Here is a 19261-nt window from a genome sequence, read left to right on the forward strand (position 1 = left end):
ATCATTCCCTATCCAATCGAAAAAAGAGGATCGTAATATAACACTTTTTACATACACTTCTTGAAAGTAACCTTATCATGGGTGACCTCAATTTTGAATGTAGGACCGTTACAAATCTCGTTACCTTAGTGATATATGTGATTTTTTTCCTGATACTGCATACCTAATTAGAGAACCCAATTGTTTTAAGAATGGGTGTACTTCATTGTTACAGGAGATAGGGACCCTTTTTTTTCCTGTATATATTTTGTTTCCTTTTTTACTGTCTTAGTGTTAAGTATAGATATATCATTGCCAGAGTAAGAAGCATGGGTCGTACGAAAAGCACGAGTCTACCTTGCTGGCGGGAAAACTGTATGTAAGTTGCCAATAGTTGTAAATCTTTGGTGAACTGCTAACTGGTGTAGTCTGTCATTATGGGAAGAAATACTTTTCTTCACGTGTTGGAGTGTGTCTGAATGACAAAGGGAGTATGACCGTTGTGCGGAACAACGAATTTTAAGACGGGATTCAATGTTCGTGCTGCATTAAGCCATAAGTGGAGCAGCAAGAGATCAAAGCCAGATGAAGTCTTCTACGTGTGGACGTAATGCACATATAGAATAGCATTAACTACAGGACAATGTACCTATAAGCATTGTTTCTTTGATTTTGGCAACGTTCTATACGAAAGACATCATCGCTTCAGAAAGAAGAGGTCATGTAAGAGCCAACTTATAATCACACTACAGGATTTAGCAGTCAGTCTAAACAACAGACAACAAATAGGTGCGATCCTGCTCGACTTCAGCAAAGCATTTGATAAAGTTCATCATAAGCGCCTTGCAGCCAAGTTTCATCAATGTGGTGTAAGCGGCATGACCCTTGAATGGGCAAACAGCTTTTTAGATGGAAGAAACGAACAGGTTGTGCTTGATGGCTAGTCATCTTCATCAACCCCGTCACTTCAGGCGCACACACCCCCCACCCCCACCCCCCAGGGACGTTCATGGGTCCTCTGCTGTTCCTGATCTACATTAAAGATTTGCCGTTGGGAGTCGATTCCCAAGTCAGACTTTTTGCCGACGACAGCCTGCTGTAGAGAATAATTGAATCGGACCAGGCCGCAATACGGTTACAAGCAGATCTAGACCGCTTACAAAGATGCGAAAACGACAGGCAAATGGAGTTAAATCCTGACAAATATGAGGTCATCCGAATCACCAACAAGAGCCGGGTCGTCCCAGCCATATAGACCATCCATGGTCAAACACTGACGATGACATCCAAGGCCAACTATTTGGGAGTCACCATTGATAGCACCTTGTCATGGAACAGCCACAATGACTCTGTCACAAAGAAGGGAATCAACACCATAGCATTCCTTCATAGAAATATGTATACATGCTACAAACAAGTAAAGGTTCCTTGATATAAATCTTTAGTACCCACACAATTGAAGTATGTGTCGACCATTTGGGACCCATCTACCAAAACAAACATTGTCAAACATTGTCAAGCATTGTCAAACTTGAAGCAGTACAACGAAGGGCAACACGGTTTACTACTGGTGATTATCAACTAACCAGCAGAGTCTTCACCATGCTTCAACCTCGATGCCAACAAGATAAAGCTGACGTACTGTACTGTACGCCAGCCAGTTGACATCTCAGCAGCACAGTACCTCCAACAGATAGGATCTAACAACACTAGAGGACATTTATGCAGATTCCTCATCCCCTTCACCAGAGTCTACGCATACTCTTTTGTTACGTGTTTAAGCAAGAAAGAGTGCAAACAACAAGCTTTGAAAAATATAATAATTTATTTCCCTGGAAATATACTGTACAAATGAAGGGAAAAAATATGAACTTACGGTTTTAAGAACCAAATCCAAGAATAATCCAAGACTAATCCCCGAATACAATTTTAGAAGTCCAAATAATAAAAAGTTCTATTGATTTCAAGATTGAATCCCGACGAAGAATCCAAGATGAAAGAACAGTTGATGTTACCTGTAGTGTGTTGAAGTCTACAGTTCCTTGTAGAAAGAAGAAATATCACTCCAGTTTTGGAAATCCGAATATATTTTTATAAGAGCTGTCCTCGTTGAAGAATTTCGTATGAGCACACGTATATCTCCAGGAAAAAAAAGAATTTATCCTTTTGAATCCAAATAATTTGAAATAACTCCAAACGGCACAACATACACTTTCCAGTGTAAGAGTCCAGCTGAGAATATTTCTCCAAACAAAGGTTATATCGTATTCTAAAACGCAGATTCGAAAATCCCCAAGTTGCGAAATCGATGAGGGTCACGTGATCGTGTTTATATCATGTAGCCTAACATGACCATGACGAAAACCAATCATTTTCCTCTAAGAAATAAAAAATAAAAAATTTGTTTACATCCTAAATGACGAAGTCCCATCATGATCTCGACAACCAATCATTTTAAAATAAAAATAGAACTTATTTATGTGGCTGCTACTAATTTTGAATCAACTTCAGGATCTAGGTCAACATTTGGTGTTTATTAAAATGAACAGTCACGGTCAAACTATTTTCTGGAAAAAAGTATGAGTTTCTAGCAAACATTATTTGAGAGATAATGAAATTTTTAAGAGAAAAAGGTTTTTAAACTTACAAACAATTAAATCAGATATAATTAAATCAAATATACATAACACTTCCCCCACAAAGAAAAGAAAGATTTATATGATAAAGCTTAGTTTTTATCACAGACTAATTTTGCGTGGGGTTAAAATGAACTCATATAAATTACACACAGTCTACATAAAAAATACATTGTTATACACTGGAAAATGCATATGCTTTAACTTATCTTTTTCCTTGATGTGCCTGATGTCAAAATTATATTCCTGTAACAACAAATTCTACCTTAATACTCTTGCCGATGAAAGTAAAGGGGATGTGGTCACTAAACATATTAAACGAAGAAGGAGCTGAACTAAGATAAACTTCAAAATGTTGTAATGCCAATATCAAAGCGAAACTTTCCTTATTGATTGTTGAATAATTTCTTTGGTTCTTAATTAATTTTTTAGAAAAATAGCACACTGGAATCACAACTTCTCCAACCCCAACATCAATTGCATCAACGGACAATTTAAAAAATTGGCTGAAATTTGAAGCTGTAAGAACTGGCGAGCTTTTAAGAATGGCTTTCAGCTTGTCAAAGGCCTCCTGACATTTTTCAGTCCAAAGGAACTTGTTTTTCTTACTTAATAAATTTGTCAGGTGTTCAGCAATTATAGAAAAATTGGAACAAAATTTTCGATAGTATCAGGCCATACCTAAATATCACATCAGTTGCTTTTCTTATTTACAGGCACGGGACATTCAGAGATAGCCTTGACCTTAGCATCTATTGGTTTAACTTGTCCATGTCCCACGATATGTCCAAGAAAAGTTACACTAGCACGGCAAAACTCACTTTTAGATAAATTGTCAAACTTGCATCTGTGAGTCTGTCAAAGAATTTCAGAGTTGTTGCCAAATGTTCTTTCCATGTGTCGTTGCAGATGATGACATCATTCGATGTAAGCATCACAATTGTCTAGACCAGAGGTAATCATATTCATGAGACTATGAAATGTACTTGGCGACACATTCATACCAAACGGCATTACCTTATATTGGTAAAGTCCATCTGGAGTCACGAATGACAATATTTCCTTTGCTCTTTCCATTAGAGGAATTTGCCAATATCCTTTTAGAAGGTCAAATTTGGTGACATATTTGGCATTCCTGATCTTATCAATAGAGTTATCAATTCTTGGTAATGGGAATTAATCTGTTGTTTGTTTTTTGTTTTTTTTTTTTGTCACATTATTCACCTTCCTATAATCAGTACACATAAGGAAAGTTTTATCTGGTTTGGGAACAAGTATGCATGGTGAACTCCAGTCACATTTTACTAGGATATATAAAATCATTCTCCAGCAAATATTGAATTTCTTTTTTCAGGTATTTTTGTTTGAGACGGTTTATCTGTACTGGTGTTGTTTCACACGTTTAGAATTTACAATTTCATTGTCATGGAAAATTTTGTTGGTTCTTGTAGGAACATCTAGAAATAAGTGCTCATATTCAAATAATAACTGTTTAAGTTAATTTCTTTCTTGCTCTTGCAAATGTGAAAGTTTATGGTTCATAATTTCTGAATTCCGAAGATTTGTCACTCCACTATCAGTAGAATCCGATGATATTCCTTTACATAACTCTTCACTGAGTGGGACAGGTAAAACTAAACTAATTGCCTGTTTAACCTGGCTATCTCTTTACTGGTGCTCCTATAATTTATTTAGATCACAGGAGCACTAATGTTATAATTTAAGTCATTCATTTTCTTTTTAACCTTGTAAGGGCCGTAATATCTAATCTGAAGAAAATTTTGAAGAATTAGCAAGAGAGACAGAACTTCATTATTAAAAAAAACTCAAAAGTTCTCTCCATTGTAGCTATGCCAAACCATAATTTCACTTTTGACTTGAATTGCTGAGTGCCAGATTCAAGCATAATAGGCTGGGAAGTTCCATACCTAAAATTTGACCCTTGACCCGATTCCATTGAGTTGGGGAGGCAAAATTGGGGGGGAAAAACTGTATCAAAGCTTTCACTTTTGTTTTAGATTTTATATTCCTCAAGGGAATTGACTCTGGAAACCTTGTTGACGCACACATAATGGTCAACAGGTATAGGTTATCTGTCTGACTTGGTCTTAGATAAGGGACCAACACAATCTGCCATAATTCTACTAAATGGTTCGTCAAAGGCAGGAATAGGTTGTAGATGAGCTTGGGAATTTTCTGATTGGGTTTTCCTACCATTTAACAGGTATGACAAGATCTACAGTATTTACCAACATCACGTTTGATGTTTGGCCAAAAGAAGCGAGTCAAGATCTTGTGAGAAGTTTTATTGATCCTTAAATGACCAGCCAATGGAGTTTCGTGGGCCAGACTCAGTATTTCCTGCCTGTAAGGTTTTGGAGCCAGCAGGTACCTCGAAAGGTCTCCATTTCCCCCTAAGAATTCCATTTTTAATTAAATAACAGACAGGATCTTTAATAGCTTCAGTTTCACTAACAACCCTTTGAAACAAACATGATATCTCAAGGTCTTTTTCCTGTTCAACGACAAGTGATTGTCGTTTATGACGCTGTTTAAAATAAAGAGAAAATGTAGTTAAAAGAGGATCATTGTGATCAATACCTTCTGATTTATCCAAACAAGGAGCGAAAGTGACCTCATCAAAATCCTGACCAATACACGTGTGAGCTAAAAGAATACTTTCCTTATCTACATCATTCTCAAGCGCTTTCTTTGCCATAGCTCTAGTAACTGGACAAGCTGGGAATAAATTAGGGAATTCTTTTACAATTGGATCGACTTTCTGATCCAAGCAAGGCTTGTCAGTTACAAGTGGATTAACCACAACCTTGTCTCCAGCTAGGTCACTGCCTAGTAATAAATGAATGATCTCAGAGGGTAAAACAGACACTGTGCCGAATGTCACGTGTCCTGAGACTAACTCTGATGACAAATTTACGCAATGGAGAGGAACATTAACAAAGCCGCACTCTACTCCCTGAATAAGAACACTTTCATTAGAAGAAGACTTCTCAGAAAATGGCAAAGTACCTGACAATAAAAATACGCTGAGAAGCTCTTGTGTCCCTTAAAATATTTATAGGGATAGGATTGGCTCAATCACGCAAGAGTGATATAGAACCCTTCGATATGAATGATTCATAATTCTCGATAATAAAATCAGACTGGGGCTTGTTAGACCCAACAAATGCATTGCTTTCAAAACATGACCATGAGCTTGACCTATTAGAAATAAGAGCATTTGGAATAGGTCTGTCCTGATTCTGATGCCTAGTTTTCAATTTGTAGCAATTAGAAATAATGTGTTCTTTTTTCTTGCAATAGGTACACGTAGAAAGAGACAAGGATCTTGAATCTTAAATATCCACTAAAATTCACGCCGACATACAAGGATAGAAATCTGTTAGACCTATGCAACACGAATCTTGAATCATCCTAAATATCAGGGTCCGCCACAAGTTATGAGGCAATTCATACATGTAAAGATCGTCGGTGGGCGTCGGGCAGCTTATTACGTGCATTATAGCAAACGCCTCGGCAACATTTTCGAACATAGGTACCTGGGTCCCTAGAGCTATTGAAGCTCTCGATAGGATCGTTTGTTTCTACCGCTAAATCCGTACAGTCAAGATCGTTATTGTAAAAGTTGCTCTGCCGTTTCTTTGTACAACAGATGGAAAAAAAGAACCATAGAGCCGTTGATTAACCGGTTAGGGAAGGTGGTAATGCCAGTATGAAAAATCATGACGCCATAAATTCGTGCTGCCATCTTTCAAGTGGTCAGACAAATGTTTTACCGATTTCGTTAAACCGACCGCTGTTCCAATACACGCTCCGTTCCAACAGTCCTCGAGATACAAATGTCTAGCAAATATCTATTCTCTAGTCCCTCACTTGGCTGCGGAGTCTGGTCTTCAGCTTTAGCAATACTAGCGTTGCTCGCAACGCAAACATGATGTCATCGGTTTCAGAATTACCACCTTGCTTCAACAGACTGCCCCTGGGTCTTCATCATACGCGCTCACTATCGCGAGCACTATCGTCTCGTTCTCTTTTCTTAACAGTTGTTCCATTTTAGCCTCAGAAATGTCATCATCATACTGTGCAATTCCACCTCATTCTTCTTACCCAGACTTTTCATGACTGCCAAGTTTACCGTCGCTGTTATCCGCGGTCTGTTCGCTCGGAGAAGGACAGCTACCGTCGGCAGTTTGATCAGGCAACCTTCTCCGTAAACTTCTTTTGCCGAATCCCTAAATTCCTCTTGATGAAGCTGCTGAAACGTTAGTGCGTCGTAGGCAAACTTGATCTCTGCAAACACCGCCCGCAACGCCATTCCTTCCGCTGAAAGCGATTTTTGCTTAGATCAGCAACACGGTGGAGGTTGCTGACGCTTTGCTGCATCGTGCAGTTGCACCGTAGCTTGTGCTTGCATAGTAGCTCGTAATTGCCGTGCTGGAGCGACGTCTTTGTTCAAGTGGTGTTGTATCTATCGTAAGCCCTATAAGCACCCCCACCCCCACCCCCCAGCAGCGTTCACAGGCGTACGGTATGCTTCGTTCGGCTTCTGGCAAAGCGTTTGTCATCACAGTTGGGTCACAGAGTGTTATCATAGCCAGGTGTTTTGCAATCTTGCATTTCCCATTGATTATGTTAAACCGTCATTGACTCAGGGACGAAAAGAAAGATGTCGACTGTTGTTCAAAAAGGACACGCATATCCGTGAATCAGGTTTGGGGCGAAGACGAGAACGATCGTTTCGGACATCATTTGAAGGAGTAATCAGTATGGTTCAATATGAACGTAATGACAGACCCCAGCAACACATAATTGTTGGAAGCTTAAATGTTTCCACGATATATTTTATGACTGTTTAACATTGCACTAGTAGGTTTTTTTTAAAATCGTCAGAACTGCGTGTGCGTGGCGCACCAGAAGTACGCCAACCTGTCGAGCATGTACATCGCCATCACATTATTAATAAATAACCAACGTGAAAAATACCTTATACAGAACAACAGCTGCAAGATGACCACGAAAACTGCGCTACTCGTAAAATACAAAACTCGTGTGTTGTTGGAACGCCATTTGCAGAATCTCCGCTGCATCCACCGTTGGTCTGGGTGTGGCGAGAATCGCAACAACGGCAGCTATTATATGACATTTCTTCAAAACGATAATTTAACATGATGTAAAATGTAACTAAAATAAGTCTGAATTGAAGAAATCACCCCGCTTGCTTGACTGTGACTAAAAGTGTCGAAGTACGTTATCACTGAATGTGGAGTGAAACATTTTTCGAGGAATTATCTTCGATAGAATTTTGATCAAAAAGGCACGAAATAAAGTTAATAACCCCCATTTAAAGGTGTGTGTAATCAAATTCTCCAAAATGACACATGTAGCTGAAAAAAGTGACTTCGAGCGCGTACATGAGTTATGTGACTTGTACATTAGTCCATTATTATTGAGCTATTTGTAATTCTAGTCAGTAATATTAGTAGTGAATTGGGTCACTTTAGCCTCAAGGGGAATTAGCATTAAAAACCACCCTGGATCACTTTAGCCTCAATGGGAAATTTAACATTACGGAAACCCCTGGGTCACTTTAGCCTCAATGGGAAATTTAACATTACGGAAACCCCTGGGTCACTTTAGCCTCAAGGGGAATTTAACATTACGAAAAATCTTGGGTCTGTTTAGCCTCAAGGGAATTTAACATGAGGAATAAATCGTGGGACTGTCTAGGGACTAGGGGAAAATGGAACAGGGTCGGGACCCTATTTTAATATGGGTCTATGGAAATGGAACAGGCGAAAATTTAAACAGGGAGGGTCTCTATTTTTTTATTTTTTAAACAAAAAATAAAAAAATAGGGGTAGGCAATTGAAAGTCAAGGTCTTTCAGAGGCCTATGAGTGGCCCTGAAAAGGGCCTTTGGGTTTTTTCTTCTTCTAACTCTTCCACTTCTTCAACCATCTTCTAACTTTTGCCACTATTCCTGTCTTCTTTATTTCTGACTCAGGCATCCAGTCAGGATGGCCTATCGCTCGGAATTTCTCCTGTATTCTTATCCAGTTATTGTTGAGTTTCTCAAAGCTTTCTTTTCTCTTTCTATTTTCTTCTTCTTTTCCTTAGACCAATTTTCTTTGATGTTCTTTACCTCTTCCGTCAGCACTTTCCTCATTACTTCTTCCGTTTTTGTCAACTGGTCGAACCCCCATTTTACGTATCGCCACTCCATCCAATACATTACTTTTTCTAGGAAGCACCTGACCTGGATGACATGGATCAGTGCTTCCTTCAAAATTCCCACTCTGACACAAGGTGGGTCAATAATTCCTCTTGACTTGTTGACTTCGTCTTCTATCATCCCTGCGATGAGATCTCTGGTTACCTTTAGTCCTTTGACTTGAATAGTTAACAAGTCTTGCCTATCTCCGTCACTCCATTCCTTTTCTATTCTTCCTACAACATATTCAACATCCATTATCCAGAAATAGATATCTCTTAATAGATTGAATAATTTTGTCACCTCCATCTTCTTTGTTTATTCCATGGAATGGTTTGAAAGACGAATACTGTGGGTTCTTATACGAAAAGCGCGGACGTGAAGGAAAACATCCCCCTAAGACCCAAAACTTATATTACCTAGATCATCACTTAAAACCCGCGAACGTGAAGGAAAACATTCCTACTTTTCTCATTTCATATTATCTACTATCCACATACGTGAATCAGCAATAAACAAACCCAAAGTCTACTATCCACACACGCAAAGCATTAAAATGAAACCCAAATCTAATATCCACACAAACATACGTGATTGATTACAAAACCCAATAATCTACTATCCACACAAACGTACGTGAGCTCTTACAAACACAAACACATACACTCACACAAGGAAAAAAGAGTCAGTGTTTATATTCACACTACTCTACACACACACATTGGCAAATCGATTACTATTTCTTTTCTAAAAGTTTGGGTAGCCCTGAAAAGGGCCGTTTGTTTTGAACTCCAGGGCACCTGGTTAATGATGGCACCTTCCAGGCCTGGCTCCACACACACATCTTCTACTCCAATCTCCTTTCACTCTTCTTTTGACTGGGAGCGCAGAGGGAGGATAATTGGCTTCATCACCCCAATCCTCTGTCTCTGGTATCTTGTAAGACATCCTCTCTCCTATTTTCTTTTCCTCCTCTTCCCTCTGTCTTCTCTCCTCCTCTTCCTTCTTTATCCTTCCCTCTTCTACTATGGCCACAGCGGCCAGTTCATTTACTATACGCCTGGCATATTCCAGGTGCATCTGGAGTTCTAGAAGTTTCACAATCCTTGTATTCATTGTCTTGCTGTTAACAGGTCGACGATGGGGAGCCCAACTGACGATCAGTTTTCAATTTATACTAAAAGCGCGGACGTGAAGGAAAACACCCCCAAAACAAAACTTATATTACCTAGATCATGACCAAACAACGCGCGGACCTAAAAGAAACACTCACTCACTTTTTTGACTACCCATTACTAATTTAAAAATTTTCATTTAAAAATAATATACTATCCACATACGTAAAGCAGTCAAATCAAACCCAAATCTACTATCACCACACTTCAAACAACAAAAAACATTATCATCATCTACTATGCACACAAACGTACGTGAGCGCTTACAATCACACACTTTCTAAGCAAGATAAATAATTCATGTGCTTATACACGCACTTCTATGTTTTAACTTATTATAGGCAATCGATTGTTATTTCTTTTCTATAGGTTGGGGTAGCCCTGAAAAGGGCTGTTTTTTGTGTGCGAAGTTGAAGCTAGGGCGATCTTTTATATTCTAAGAATGCGACGTCCTCTGACGATAGACTTTCTGACGATAGGTCTGCTTCTTCGGAAAGAGAAGAAGAACTCTTTGGTGTCGATACGACAGTCGACAAAGCCTCTGTCAGGTTCAGGTTGCTGCTGCTGCTGTTGTTGTTGCTGTTGTTGCTCTCTCTGTTGTTTCTGAAGTCTGTACTTCTCTGTCCATTCTTCTTTCTCCCTGTTCACTTCTTCTCTGAAGAGCTCTTCCATCAGGTCTTCAGTGACTTTTAACATTCTCACATTCTCTATCTCTGCTTGCTTCGGTATCAGACTGTGTCTGACCCTATGAAAATTCACGTAGGCTTCGTTTAGCTTAGCTAGTCTGGAGCACATCTTCGTAGGAGGATGAGTCGACAATGGATGGTTAGACTGGAGGCTGCCCCGGCTTTAAAGTCAAAGCGCGGACGTGAAGGAAAACATCCCTCCACGGTTTTCGAGCCGGAATGTTCAATGAGTGTCATGAGAGGGATAGTAAGAAGTCAAAGAGCATGAATCAAGATTCCTATAGCCAAACAAACCACAAAGGCATTTCTTTTCAAAACACAACATTTTTTTATTCAAAAATCACTTAACACTAACAAACAACTCTAACATTTTTAACAATAATCCAACAATATAACATCAAACATTTTTTTTTTAAATCATAAACATTTTTTTCAACTAACACATTATTTTGGACAAGGTTGACAACGTTGTGAATGAAATTGTGATTTCCACTGTTGGAAGTCATTAGGCCATTGATGGACACTACGTTTCCTAGCTTGAGACAAAAGATAAGCATAATGGTCACAAAACCATTTATCTACTTTCATCGTTTCTAGAAGAAGAACGAGGATCAAAATGAGTCACTAAATGTTCTAAGGAATAGCTCAGGCTGCGATGATGCAGAAAATACACACAATATTAACCACACACCAAGGAATCTGTGCCCTGTAATTTCACATTATTGAATCGGGTGGTCTGAGCATTTCTTCTCATAAAGTCAATGATATCGTCTTCCAAAGGAGGAAATCCGTACGAATCGAAATATTCCACACATCCTTCTTGAGGAAAGTAGACGGCTACCCAGTGGCTTCCTGGGAGATGACTGTCGTCCGTGTTGATCACATAAGCTTGATGGTCTTGGTGTTTGCGATGAGGGAATTCATCTTTAGCACAGACGACAGGATTCCAAGAAGCCGTGTACGAGCTGTGGTTCAAAAGGTAATAAAGTTCCCAGGTATCCATTTATTTGTGTGTTTTTCTTCTTCTTCACAGGTAATGATAAGTGATCAATTCGATCCTGACTTTTTGCTTGAAAATGTCTGACAAATAACCGTTTCTTCGCTTCGTCTCCCCACTCTGATTCAGGAGAGCTTCGATACGATGGATCTCTTGAGTGGTTAATGGTGGACAAGAATGTTCACGCAAGTCTTTATACCACTGATGCAACACGACTTCGTCCGAGATGAGACTCCAAGCTTCGTCCAGATACTCGTCCAATTTTCCTTCTTGACTCAGCATCAGGCATTTATCGTGTTGAATTTGACTGGGATGATCGTTTTGACATCCATAGCAATCTTTCTTGATCAGTTCCGTAATTTTTTCGACCAAGTGTTTGGCAAAACAGGAGACTAAATGGGCTTCTTGTTTTGGCCATCTTGACTTCATCATGATAACTTCTTCCACAGTCTCCTCACATTCCAAAGTTTCTCCACTAGGTAAAGAGGGATAACAGTCTTCCATGGTTTCTAATAATTTAGAATGACGTCTCTCAAACTGTTGTTTTCTATGGTATTATCAAATTCTGCATACAGGAGGACGTTCACCGTTTCATCAGGGTCTCGTTTTGCAAACTGAATTTCCACACGAATTTGGCCGGATTTTATTGGGTGGAAATGTCCCTCGTCGCTGCCTTGGTCTGGAGTGAAATCAAAAGCCCACAAAGCATAGCCTCCTGCATAATCTTCGTACGTAATGCCGTGACTGGTGTTGGTTCCTAACTGTCCGGTAGCTTTGTACAGGGACAAGTACGACCTCAAGTAATTCTTCTTGTCAAAGTCAGGTTCGAAGGGTCGGGTACACAAGGTTTTGCCATCGCGACTGACTTCGATCTTGGACACGCCAAAGTCTTGAAAGTAGAAAGGATTTTTATCGGCAGCTCCGTTGAAGGATGTATTCTCGACGATACCAACGATCAAACGTTTGGGTAACTGTCCTTGGAACAGATGATCTTCGATCATGGATCGTTGCCCCTTGGGAATGGTGAAGGTTTTCACTTCCACGCGTCGGATCGGATACTTGGCGGTCGTTATGCTCAACGTGTGACTAATGTCGTTTCCCACTTTAGGTAACACTTCGACACGGCGTACGTAGAGTCTGGCTTCTTGGATTTTGGTTTTGTAATCGTCAATATCAGCCATTAAATGGAAAGCGGTACTGCTACGATTCAGTCGAAAGCGAACATCCACCCCGTTCAGCAAATATTTCTCTTGCAACCACATGTCCAAATGCAAACGATCCATCAGTTCTAAACTTTTGTTGGCTTCCATGATTCTCTTTCTTCGTTCTACAAATCCCTCATTGTCTTCTTTCTTATCATCAGTTTCCAATATTTCAAACTGACCTGAATCGTCAGCTTCCCATACCACGCAGGCATCGAGATGAGTGTTCTTGCCGTCTATTCCGTACGTCAAGAGATTTTCCAGGTAGACGCGATAAGGGTAAGTATCCATGCTGCTAATGACTAGTTTGTTATTCAAGTAGAAGTCCACTCCACTGAACAAGGAATGCATGAAATTGTTGACGGAAGCTACTGCTTCAGTGTCTATATCACCTCCATTCTTATCTAGAACTTTGACTTTCAAGTACAAGTAACTGCTGTTCAGATCGATGTAATCTTCGGGCTGTCCTTTGATTTCAAACTCGATGGGAGCGGAATCTGTCAAAGAGGAGACGGGGTGAAATTCCACCCATTGGGATTCTTGCATGGTCATCATGGTGGGGGCCATGGCAAACAGATACAGTTCCGACTTGGAACAGGCGCAAGACTCTCGGTGCATCATTTTTTTCTGTTTCTCAATAATCGAAAACGTCTAAGTCTCGGACGGTTCTTCTTTTCTTTGTCTTTCTAGCTTTAGACGTGTGAAGTCTGGTGAAAAGGTATTTTCTTCGTCGTCTCTTTCTGCCTTGTCCTTGCTGAATGCCTGACTCGGTAGCGTGCAGGGCATTTATAGGTGTTTCTCGTCGGCCCAAAAGGTCTTTACCCGTTTGCAGCAAGACATTTTTGCCTGCCCTCATGAAGGCTTCTTTGGGAATTTGTTTGTCGATGATGACATTTTGGAGAAATTCTTTGCCTTGCGTCAGTGCGGCATCTTTCAAGGCGTGCAATCCGCGTGTCACAATGGGTTTCAAGACTGGGGCCACCGAACGAAAGGCCGATTTTAGCATATCTCCTAAACCGTGTCCTCGCTGTCGAGCAACCCCTCGGTACACTGGATACATGACTTACGAATCGTGAGAGAACCGTTTTCTAAAATGGAGTTTCACCGTGACTTTCCCTTTGGTGAATGGAATATTTTGTCCCAGATCTCCTTTTATAACAATGTTGACCGTGTCCAAATACGACTTACTGACAGGCAAATAGTGAGGATTTACAAATTCGCGATGTACGTGATAGGTGTTTCCACCTTCCTGGTCATTCGTTGTGGCACTATCCACTTTGAAAGGAATGACACGCAGTAACGGTACGGAGGTGTGTCCCACCACGTTGTACTCCACCACATCGGAGTACACAAAGATCAAATTCAGTCCTTGGTTCAGTTCTACAGGGAATCGAAAAAACTTGTAAAATTCCGTATTGCTGTTGATCTTCGGTTTAAAATTTGGAGCCATTTTTGTGTCTCCACCTAAAATATCAAACAAGTCACGATTAAAACTGATGGAAAACGTTTGGGTATCCTGAAATATCATCAGTAAGCGACGAGCCACTTTATGGTACTCCAGGGTGACACTTTTTTGATTCTGTTCAGGGCTTTGCCAAAGGCTGACTCGAACCTGTAAGCAATGGTATCCACCAAATGTTGGCCACTAAAATAAAACCCTGACGAAACTTTCAAAGTGTAGATACTGAAGGGTGAATTGTTGGATGGTCTTGTGTCCCCTGAAAACCCGATTTCATTCATGGCTTGTTGCAATTGTTCGTTCATGATTTCGACCTCAAAAGTGTTTTGCTTTTTAGTGATGTTTTGGATTTGTGTAGGGTAATCATTTCTACTAAAGCCACTTCCCAATGGGCTTCGTGATCTAATTGGATGGCCTGAGGTAATTTGGCCGTGTAACAGCACAACGTGTTCTTGGGAAACACCTCCATGGAACTGTCACTGGGTAAGGTTAAGTAAAATTGGTTTTGGTGACTCATAATTCCAGAGTTCTGTGACTGTCCGAGCGGTTACTGGACGTCAGAGGAGTGTCTCCGCCCAAAATAGGGTTGGTGTTGTTGTTGGAGTGGTGACTGACTCTGGCACTGGACACAAGGTTCCCGTTGTTCCCGTTGGAAGAGAATTTCAGGGAAGGATTGGGAAGCAGGTAACCGATGAAACTGCTCAATAAAATGGTCCACAATTGTTTGTCTCCTTGTTGCAAACTCAGATTGGCGATGGCTGCCCCGATGACACAATACACCACGAAGGTTTGGCAGAAAAAGACGATTTGCGTTTTAGGCACACGTTCTCCACACCACATCCACAAGAGTTGTTTTTGTAAATCTTGCAGAGAAGAACTGGGTGAAGGAGTGGTAGCCGTAGTAGCTGCGTCTGTGTGAAAGAGCATGATCAAAACTGGATGGATATCCTTTCCAACGTACTTTGACTTCCTTGACACGTCGTTTGTCCACTTTACGGGTTCTGCGTTCGAGAATACTTTCGATGTCGTACACGTCGTCTTCTTTTTTGGTGACACGTTCTAACTCGGGTAAGTAAAACGTTCCTTTGAACACTTCTCCGTACATGTCTTCCAATTTATAGACGTCAGGATCACGGCCATGTACTCGTCCAGTGACACGAAACAATTCGGTCGTCCAGTTAGGTAAGTAACCTTTGTCGAAAGTGCGTTTGGTTTTGCCAATGCGTACCCACGTAAAATATGTTGGTAATCCTTTAACTTGTCTTCCTCAATGTGTTGCACTAGGTGAATCTCGAAGTAACCAAAACTATCAACACGTGGATCATCGGTGGCTTGGAAGTATTGAAACAATTTCTGACGAATCAGTTCTCTTATACCATTCAGGTACCTGTGGTTAAAGATCTGGTGACGTAACGGATGCAACTGTTCTTTACGTTTGACTTGTATTTTGACCAGCTCTCGGTAAATGCGTTCTCTCAACTCCACAGGCAAAGCACGAATGTTCTCTTGTAAAGTATCCATGAATAGGTCATACTAAATCCTCTTTCTGACACAAGAAATGTACCGTTTGCACAGACATGGTTTTACTTCAGTGTCGAATTTAAATCGTTTAATCACTAATTTACAATTCGTTCAGACGTTTCCTCTTTCACTAAGTTGACATTGTGTAAAAGATGCTGGTAGTTCGTTAACTCTTCCTCTGGAATTCGATGCAGTAAGTTTACAATGTAGCAGATAGAATCATCAATAGCAAACCAATCCTTTTTAAAACCAGTGGGTCGTTGATCAATGTCTGTCCAATGGAACACTTTCAAATGAATCAGTCCTTGTATAGCATTCAGGTACCAGTGGTTCAGACACCGGTAATGTAACTGATGCAACTGTTCTTTACGTTTCACTTGTATTTTGACCAGTTCTCGGTAAATGCGTTCTCTCAACTCCACAGGCAAAGCACGAATGTTCTCTTGTAAAGTATCCATGAATAGGTCAGTCCATACAATTCACAATCTTCTCCTAGAGCAAAAGTAATCCACATAGTGAGTAATTTCTGACCACTGCCACTCAGGGTAACGTCCAAGAATCTCATTGAACTCTTTTGATGTAAACGGTTTAGAGTAATATAATAGGATGAATGCACCCTTGACCCAGAGAAATCTAACACACTGATTGACATTTTTTTTTCACTTTCCTCTTGTGAATTTCTCGGTACAAAAGTTCTACAGTCACCCATTGAGATTTCACTCTGGCAAGCCTCTGCCAAACTTCCTAGTTAATCTTCTCTTGCAGTTCTTTAGGTAATGATTCAATATCGTTTTTGAAATGAAGTTTAAATACTGGTCTCGGTGATGTCCAACATTTGACTCCTAACCAATCTGGTTTCTTCTTCAACGACATGGTAAGTTACTTCAATGTCTCGGTCCCACTAAGGGTAAGTAATGACAATTCGGTGACCAACGAACATGTTCTAGGTAGGCCGAATCTTGTGGTTCCCAGTGGTGAAATGACACACCGCAACTGAAGCACCTGACTTTATCCCCTTCGCCCAAGTAGAAAAATCCGGCTCTGGCTAATTCTTCGGGGGTCGGTCCTCCCAGATACTTAGGTCATTTTCCTTTGAACGATTGAAGACGATTTTCAAAGTCGTAAAGTTCCGACCCATCGCAAGGCTCACAATCGCATTCCACTTCAGATGCCCCAAACTTGAATTGTGCCTGTCTGAACTTGTTTTGTCTTTCTCTGAAAGTATTCATCTTGTTCGCTTGGTCTTGGTAGTCACAATGAACTATCGATCTTGACCATAGCCCCTTTTTATACTAGTCGCAATGCAGTCTCAAGCTTGTACATCGTTCCTTTTTTATGTCTTGTTTTGGAAGGTACCGTCTCTAAGGTACCGTCATGATTGTACCGTAGTGTAATGGGTGGAAAGGGCATAGAATGGTAAGGGCAGTGCGGAGACCATCGAGTATGTTCCAGAATAGCTGAATCTTTATAGATACATAGATCTATTCGTAACTTCAGGCCACAACTGAAAAACTGCACTTCGTATCCCAATTCAGTCTCAGGTCCCAAGTAGACAAATCCTGTTCTAGCTAAAACATGCGAAGTAGGTAATCCTTTCCTATCCGTAGGCCATTTTTGAAACGTGTCCAATCGACGGGCACAATAACAATAGTCAGGCAAGAAAACCGGAAAATGGTAGGGTTTGAACTTGGAGTTCTCACTGGATTTCTCACTCGATTCTTGCTGTGGCGAAGTCATCCTTCTGGTGGGTGGCTATCCTCTTACAACCAATGTTTTATACCAACATGTCCATACGGCAATGTAAAGTGGTTGGGAAGCCGCACTCGCTTCTGGTACACGATTTGATAGACTTTTTCCAAGGGTCGACTGACGATGTGGTGGGTGGGTAAACGTACAATCTTGTTGGGCTGATAGGTGGTCACTTTAAAGTGTTAATCTTCTCTAGACTGCAAGGCTTCTTTCAATACGTCAAGGTTCACCACTCGACTGGTACGATAATTCAGAGTCAATCCTTTCACTTTACACTTCGTGTGCACTTCTCCTTGTTTGTCCCGGTATTCGTAGCCGTAATTTTTTGGACCACCACTGGCGAAACTTAGAATCTTGTCGTCGGGGTGCTCGTCTGTCTAGGCTCCTAAACGGTCTCCTTCGATGTCAGGGTGCTGTTGACTCGGGTGATCGATGTAAATGCAACTGTCCGTGTCAAAGTACAGGACGCGTTCCCCTAACAGTTCTAATGCTTCGTACAATTTTAAGCGAGCAAGAACTGTCACGTAAGCCGCAATGATGACATTTCCAAAGGAGTCGTCTTGTACAAAGTCCAGATCTTCTTCGTAATTCACTAAGATCAAATTCTCGCGAACGACGTCCACGTGTTTCATGAATTTGGTTTTGTCGTGAATCATCTGAAAGTAGCGGGAAGGTTCTGTCAAATATTCTGTCTTGGGTAAACACGGTCGTTGTGCCATTTTTCCCCACAAGCAATTTAACATCACTTTGGCAAACGATCGCCTGCCTTCGTTTTTCTCGATGTGATCTAAAGTGATGCCTTCTTGTGCCCAGTATTTCTCTTTAAATGTATTTTGGTCTTCGGGAGTGTGACACCAGGACGGATAGCCACTGGCTTCTTGCTTCATTTTCAAAAAGGCATCCACGTAGTCTGCGAAAATGCCTTTCTGCGTGGGGTCACCCTTGTGGTATTGTTGTGTCTTGATAAAGTGGCAAATTTTGTATACTTCTAACAGTTGGTATCCCATGTCCAAAGCTTTGAACAATTCTACGCTGATCCACGTCCCCATCAAGACCCGTTCTTCCTGGGTGTGCTGACAAGGTTGATCTTGGTTGCACGTTTCGGCACAAGTACGGCCCAAAGGAAACATCAGTTTGCCTTGACAATGGTGAGGTAAGACGGGATGGTACAAGTCCGTGGGAGGCAAAATTTTGCACTTGATCAAGCCTTCGTATTGTCGAATGTTTTTCAGGTCGATGTGTTCCGTTAGCAATTGTATGTGTCCTGCAGGAAAGTGACAATATTTGCACACGTAGGGATACAGCGAACACACGTCCAAGTATTTGATTTCTTCTCCTTTCTCTTCGTCGGCTTGGTACAGCAAACAGGTGGCATTGGTCCTTCCTCCGTACAAACTATCTTTCGGGTTCAGGGGGTCCATGAACTGGTAACTTTCCACGAGGCGTTTAAACTCGGGATCGGTTTTCAAACGGTGATCGTACCCGTGTTCCCACATTTCCACCACTCGGTATCCTTCCTGTTCTAACTTTAGGCGTCGCTGACAAGTGGCCTGGTACAAGTCTTCCATGGTTCGTTGTAAAAACTGATTTTTAGTGCCACGATCAGGGTAACAGACGGGGCATCCG

Source organism: Sinohyriopsis cumingii, unplaced genomic scaffold (assembly GCF_028554795.1).
Source record: "Sinohyriopsis cumingii isolate HCF-2022 unplaced genomic scaffold, ASM2855479v2 utg000622l, whole genome shotgun sequence".
Taxonomy (NCBI): Eukaryota; Metazoa; Mollusca; class Bivalvia; order Unionida; family Unionidae; genus Sinohyriopsis; species Sinohyriopsis cumingii.